The 7500-nt window shown below is 47.6% G+C and overlaps 1 protein-coding gene across 4 annotated transcripts in view; it reads right to left on the bottom strand.

Annotated features, from left to right (window-relative positions):
* Positions 1-7500, bottom strand: part of znf536 (zinc finger protein 536) — a 170179-nt gene that overhangs the window by 6765 nt on the left and 155914 nt on the right. The window contains exon 7 of one of the 4 annotated variants that reach the window (XM_035520830.1): positions 7195-7500. This exon is cut by the window's right edge and continues 2147 nt beyond it. The exons of the other annotated variants lie outside the window; for them this stretch is intronic. The gene's annotated coding sequence lies outside the window, so the exon portion shown is untranslated. Of the gene's footprint in view, positions 1-7194 lie in introns of those variants that run through there. 4 annotated transcript variants of the gene reach the window in all.

Genomic DNA, 7500 nt, shown 5'->3' with positions numbered 1-7500 from the left:
TCATGGAGTCGGCTGGCAGTAGCTTGATTTCTACTTGAAACGGAAGGTGGAGTGAGCCACAGTGTTTCAAAGTGCTGCCTAATTAACCTGTACAATTGGGAATTTATTTGTGCACTGACAAACTAGTGTGTGTGTTTGTGTGTGTGTGTGTGTGTGGGGGGGTGGGGGGGTGGGGGGGTTCTTGTGGCAAGTTTTTGAGTCTCTTCCCTCTGTGGGAGAAAAGCTAATTTCTTTGTGAGGGTTTAGTTTATTTTGGCCCAGCACATTCATGCGTAAGTATATGTGTGAATGCAAGCTTTACCTTTGTAGCTCTCTCTTTTTCTGCGTGTGTGCGTGCGCGCACGCGCTACCCTCCTCTCTCTGAAGTGAGTGAAAAGCGAGAGAAAAGCAGAGAGCGAGAGGGTGTCTGGGGAGCGCATGAGCCACAGAAGGTGTGAGCAGTAAAATGTGATGCACCATCTGTCGGCCAATAATAACCTGTGTGTTATAAAGGCTGGGAGATTACTCAGCAAAGAGCGCTTCCAAACATCCAAATCCCCCCGCAACGGCAGTGCGCCATGCACTATCTCTCCCCACCTGCTCCCCAAAGCCCGCAGAGGAAGGTACCGCGCTTATAGCTCACGCTGCGCCCGTCCAGAGCTGACCCCGCGCTACCCGCCCGTGCACGGTAACAAGCAAACAGCTTTCCCGTGCTTAGTCTTAAAAGGCTCCCTCCGATGTCAACGCTATTCTTTCGCGTATGCTTACACTATAAGACACCACAGACGCACTGCATCGTCATATGAACAAATGTGATATATAGTCATTTATATAGTTTTCACAACCTTTACGAAAAAAAAAATGTACGTAACCGATGAGTCATTCTAAATCATTTATTAATTATGCATGTGTTTCATTCCCTTTTATTGTTGTAATATGTATAATGCTGTTTGTTTCCGTTACTATTTGTCGTATCAAACCACCGACACGAACTTACAGCGTTGTTGATTTATGAGACGTCCTCGCGCAGTACAGCACGCGCCACTGGGAACTGATTTCCTTTTATTTTGATTTCATTCCTTTATTTGTAGCTTTTGTGCTGCACGCCGCTCTCGCGAAAACTGCGCTGCGGATTGGGGAATTAGTGGAGAGGTCTCGCTCAGTGGTTAACTGGAAAACCAACATGCAAATAACTCATAGGAATATACACGGGAAAGGGGGGTGGGGGGAATGTATCAAAAGAAATCTCCAAAAGCCTCGCTGAGGGAATCGGCTCCCATGCTAAATGCTGAGCTAGATCATTAATTGCTGCACCAGAAGGACCTGTTAACAAGAGCTCAGAGTCTCTCCTCAGTATTTTCTCATCCTTTTCTTACCAACGGTGTTTTCTTTATTTCTCTCTCTCTCTCTCTCTCTCTCTCTCTCTCTCTCTCTCTCTCTCTCTCTCTCTCTCTCTCTCTCTCTCTCTCTCTCTCTCTCTCTCTCTCTCTCTCTCTCTCTGTGGCTGAATGAAGTTCTCTTCATTTCAGCTTACACCAGTGTGCCCACGGTGTACAGTGCACATGCCGTGTCTTAGAGTTCCATCAGGGCGAGTATATGAGAATGCTTACAGGGAACCTTATTCCTCAGCACATCAGCTCCGCTGCAACCAGGGAGGCCCCACTAGGGCCTCCAATTGGACCTGGGTTCAGTGCAGTGATTGGTTGAGAGTTACTCAGGCTCATGGGTAAACAGAAGTATATTCGTCATGTGATGAGAGTAACATGTCAGCTGCTGCTGTGTGTGTGTGCGCATGCAGTCTGGGGATGCAGAGTTCAGAAGTACTCATCTCTAGCCGTGCTTTCTTCCTTTTCACTCCCTGCAGAGCTCAGAGCTGCACATTCTACTGCTGACCTATCACTGTAGACATATGATGGATGCCTGCAAGTAAGTGTGTGTGTGTGTGTGTGTGTGTGTGTGTGTGTGTGTGTGTGTGTGTGTGTGTGTGTGTGTGTGTGTGTGTGTGTGTGTGTGTGTGTGTGTAGGTGTGTAGGTGGACTGGGATTTGGGGGCAGGCAGTCTTGCCCTCTGGAAACATGGTCAAAAAAGAGGTCATGACTTATGACACTGCAAATTATAAACAAATATCCCAAGATAGGTCATCCAGAAAAAAAAGAAGAAACAAAAAAGAACTTGAGTGTGCATTAAGCATAAGGATGCTGTACATCCTAAAGACACACACACACACACACACACGTATGTCCTTCACAGCTGAGCAAAGAAAGAGAGATTCTGAGAGAGACAGAGTGTCAACTTGCCCCTCTGCAGATACCAGGAGCTCCTCAAGGTCTTCCAGCCAATTAAAACTCACTAAACAACACCGGTCCACGTATCCTTCTTTTCACTGGGCACAGAGGAAGATATGAAGATATAAACAATGATGAAGTCATGTGTCTAGTGTGCGTGTGTGCGTGTGTGTGTTTCTGGGAGATATGGCTAGTGTCTCGGGTCAGGTCAGCATGAACTGTTCGTGTTACATTAGCACAATGACAGGCTCTCTGCTCGCATGGGGGGTGGGGCCTTAACTTCTGTTCTCCTCCCTCTGCATCAGAGGCCACGCCCCTGCTCTGCTTCTAGGCAACAGAATCCAGTCTGCTGTAACAGGAAACAGTGCTTTGCCTACCCTATCACGGGGGGATCACTGATACGATTAACTGAATGCCATCGTGTGTGTGTGTCAGGAGAGTATCAACAGGAAGGGAACAGATTAGAAAAAAAAAACCAAAAAACATTCATAACATTGAGTGTTGGAGTTACACTTGCAGCGGTGTGAAATATGCCACTGGCCAAGCCGGGCTGCGTTTTCAGCCAACAGTGGCCTCTCTGTTACACGTTCTGCTTTCCCTCTCAATCCGCAATCTTTCTCTTTCTTTCTTCATTTTTCATTGTGCTCGCACTTCCAGCTTTCCCCTTCCTACTTTTCTCCCCGTCTAAGCCCTATTTGTCTGCTGTAAGTGAAATCACTCAATTTTCGGAGAAGTCGGGGAGAGGACTTTGGACGGGGTGGACCAGGAGACGGCCACCTCCAAATAAGTTCCATTAATCACTGCACTCACTCTAATGTAACTAATATTTTACAATTAGAGGAGACAAGATGGAGCTCACTGCCATCTATCTCCCTTATACCACATGATCATCGATTCATAAGCCTGAGAGCACACACACACACACACAGACACAGACACACACATACACATACTCACACACACACACACACACGCACGCACACAGACACACACACACACACACAGACACATACGCACAGACACACACGCACGCGCACACACATACACATACACACACACACAGACACACACGCACGCACACACACACACACTCACACGCACACACATAGACACATGCACAACCACAGACACACGCGCACACACACACACACACACACACACAGACACACACTGACACACACACACACGCACGCACACACACACAGATACACACACACGCATGCACACACACACACACAGACACACACACGCACACACACTCACAGACACATGCACACACACAGACACGTGCACACACACGCACACACACACACACACGCACGCACACACACACATACACAGACACACAAACACACACACAGACACACGCACACACTCACACACACACGCACGCACACACACACACACATAGAGACACACACAGACACACGCACACACACACACAGACACACACATACACACACAGACACACACGCACGCATACACACACACGCACACACACACACACACACACAGACACATGCACACACAGACACACGCACACACACACACAGACACACACACACACACTCACACGCACACACACAGACACATGCACACACACAGACACACGCACACACACACACGCACACACACACACAAACACATGCAAGCACAAACACACACACTCATGCACACACACACACATGCACGTACGCACGCACACACACAGGCATGCACACATAAGCGCGCGCACACACACACACACACACATACACACTCGCATACACACACACACACAAACATTTCCTTTCACTCTCTATGACACAGATATAGACACACAGTCACAAATGCACTTAAAATCACACACACACGCACATGCGCTTACACTTACACTATATCCTCATACACATGCAAGTGCATATTTTTTTATGTAATTTTCCAAGCCTGGCCCTTAACCTAAGCCGTACCTTAACTTTAGTACACAAAGAGAAAATGTGTGTGTGTGTGTGTGTGGGGGGGGGGGTTGTTTTTGTTTTTGTTGCTATTTTATCTTTAAAAAACTGGTAGCTTTTGTAAATAATAATTTTAAAAAGCTTGCTCCAGCAAGGTAGCCCAGACAAGGTGACTACCCCTGTTTTGCTCTGACAAGGTACGAAAACACAAACACACACATAAAAACATGCATGCAGAGTGTATGTGAGAAAGACCAGGGGGGACTCTTTGCTTCTGTAGGCAGTGGCAACGCATGTGGTCACACTGGGTGTGTGGCATTCACCAAGGGTCCATTCATACTGACAGACCGTCTATGGGTACATGTATATATGTAAATGTATGAGTGAGTGAGTGTGTGTGTGTGTGTGTGTGTGTGTGTGTATGTGTGTGTGCACTATGTGCATAACAATGCCAGGCTGATAAGATCAAATGGCACAGAAAAGCAACAAAAGTGCAGTTGTATAGACAAAGTCTCTTTCTGCATGGAAAGAATTCACAAAGGGTTTCTATTTGCCAGTTCTTTGGAAAAAAATAATCCCCCCCCCCCCCCCCCCCCCCCCCCTCCAGTTTAGAGGATATTAGAACAAACAACTTATTGGCCAATCAGCCACATCATCGTACAAATGACCAATGTACAATACAGAGAACATTTAGAGAAACCTACAGACTCACTTTATCTTCTCTTTTATTCTCCCTGTAATCTGAGCATTTATCAGCATTTATCAGCGCCCCCGTGGTTCCCCGCTTTCCAGTACGACTGAAAAGGAACGACAAGCGACTGGTCAGACAAGACCTACAATGAACCAAGCGCCAAGCGCCCAATAGTCTGGTCTCTAGCCCCCTCTGGTGGCGACATGGGTGAAGTGCGCTGCTGCTGCCCGCCCCGGAAACTGCGAGCGAAATGAAAGCCAGCTGAACAAATGAGCGCGACGACAGGTTCAAGCGCGGGTCACCATCTGCCTGGCTACAAGTGCTGGCGCACTGCAGCCCCGCCGCGCAGTCATCTTAAACACATCCATCGCGTGCATGCACACGCCCGCACAACCGACTCCCCACCCCCTGCCCCTCCCGCGAACGCGCGTGCTTGCACACGCGCGCACAGCTGCACAATATGGCGCCAGCGTGCCGGGACGAAATGGAGATCGAGCCGCGGCGGGAGGCGGGAGGCGGGTGGGAGACGCCCGGAAAAAATAAAATTTATAAATAAATAAATAAATAGGGAGGGAAACCCAAGAGCAGAGGAGGAGCAGCAGCAGCACTGACCTCCAGTCAGGGTGAACCCCAGTCAGGGAGAATCTCCCAGCCACCAAGCCAGTACGAACCGTGAGAGGTCCTATACACGCCGGATGTGTTCAGTGTCGACTAGACACAGTATCTGTGTCTACTCGACGTCACGCTCTTTTTCTCTCCCTGGTTCTCCTTGTCTGTTGATGATAGAGTATATCTGGCTGGATGTGTGCGCATTGTGGTATTCAGACTTAGCTGATCCATACATCTCCGAGTCGTGACGTTTGTACCAGACGGGGAAAGCAAGGGGGGGGGGGGGCTAAGAGGAGACAGGAGAGCGAAACGGTTACTTTTGTTGCAGGATGTGAATTTTATTGGGACCAGGCCCCTCTACATCTGGTCTAGTGTTGTTCATCCGTTTAAAAATTAGTCAGGCACTGACCTTGGACGGCTCCCTTCTCTGGGGTCCTGATGGAGAGTTAACCCAAATATGGATCCCATCAGACTAAAGGAGATCGAGTTTCCTCCCTCTGAGACCACAAGTAACTCGCACAGAGAGCAGAGTAAAACAGGATAAATGGGGCCCAGGGTTGAGGGAACACTCCTACAAGATCCACCGCTGGGGGGTGAGGGGGTGTTGGGGGGGAGAGGGGAGGTCGTACAAGTGTGAGACTGTGCATGTGTTAACACAGTACACTCTGAGCCGTGGGTGACAGTTATCCTTTGCCACTGGGCCATGTCAGCGACAGAAGGATCGTGTAAATCCTTCTCTGAGGAAGGGGGACGGTGTGAGGGAACATGGTCCTTTAGAAGTACCTTTCACCTCCATACAGCCAATGACATCACAGACACATCAGTCTTGTCTCATCGCTGAAAATGGACTCAAATGACTCAAAGCAGGTCAATGAGGGCAAAGATCAAATACTCCATCACAATGTATATGGAGTCTTTCTGACACTCGGTGCGCGACCGTGGTATGAACAGTGTGCACGTAATGGGATGGAAAACACTTTATTTTGTTTAATAAAAGCTGTCTTTCAGAAGCCATATTTCTTAATATACCAGGTTTGCCATAAATATATAATCCTTGGCACACATGCATTAAATAATTATTCCTTATGGATAGAACAAGAGGAATAAGGAGAATTACCTTAGTATTGGTCTATAGAAAGGTCCATAAATGATACACAACTGGACATAAATAAATGTGCAAATAAAGGACTGCTATGACTGACAGACATAGGTACACACACACACACACACACACACACACACACACACACACACACACACACACACACCAGCGGTGGATGGGAGAACACTGGGGGATGAGCTGTGGTGTGTCTCTGGCTTTCGAAAGTTTAGACAGTCATACCTGCTAACATAAGCGCTCCATACAGATTTTCTGACTTACGCACAGTGTCGCTTTCACCCCCCCCCCCCACCCCCATTCTCTCTCTCACTCTCTCTCTCTCACACACACACATACACACACACAACATGTGGAGAGACCAAATAAAGACGGGGAGAGGAGAATACGAGAAGAATTACTTTGTGTGCAGGAAAGTTTTCTTGTGGTGTTTCGGTGTATGTTGGCTGTGTCACCGGTCAGCTGATTGAAACTAGCCTTTCGCTCTCATGACCTCCTCCTGCTAGTCTATATAGATGATTTTTTCAGTCATTATAGCAGTCATATGCAATACAGGACCCAGAAAACACCACCAGTGTGTAATAGTTTGAATACATTTTATTTTTATTATAAGTACAGATCAGTAGTTACAAAACAAAGCATCTGCCATGGGGGTACAGCAAACGAATAAAATTGTACAGCTCACAAGACAGTTCAGAGGTGTGGAATGCTCAAGTTGTTCAGTTCAGTAAGACCCAGATTGATACACACTGTGGTTTACTTCTACCTCTGCTGTACCCCACATAGGAGGTGGGGCTCCCCTCCCAACAGTGTACACAAAGATCTCTGATTGGCCAACATTTGTCCAATCACAACACTGAACCTCTCATTTATAAATATCCAATT

Source organism: Electrophorus electricus, chromosome 21 (genome assembly GCF_013358815.1).
Source record: "Electrophorus electricus isolate fEleEle1 chromosome 21, fEleEle1.pri, whole genome shotgun sequence".
NCBI lineage: Eukaryota > Metazoa > Chordata > Actinopteri > Gymnotiformes > Gymnotidae > Electrophorus > Electrophorus electricus.
Note: the sequence above shows the minus strand (reverse complement) of the source record. Positions and strands in the feature narration are given on the sequence as shown.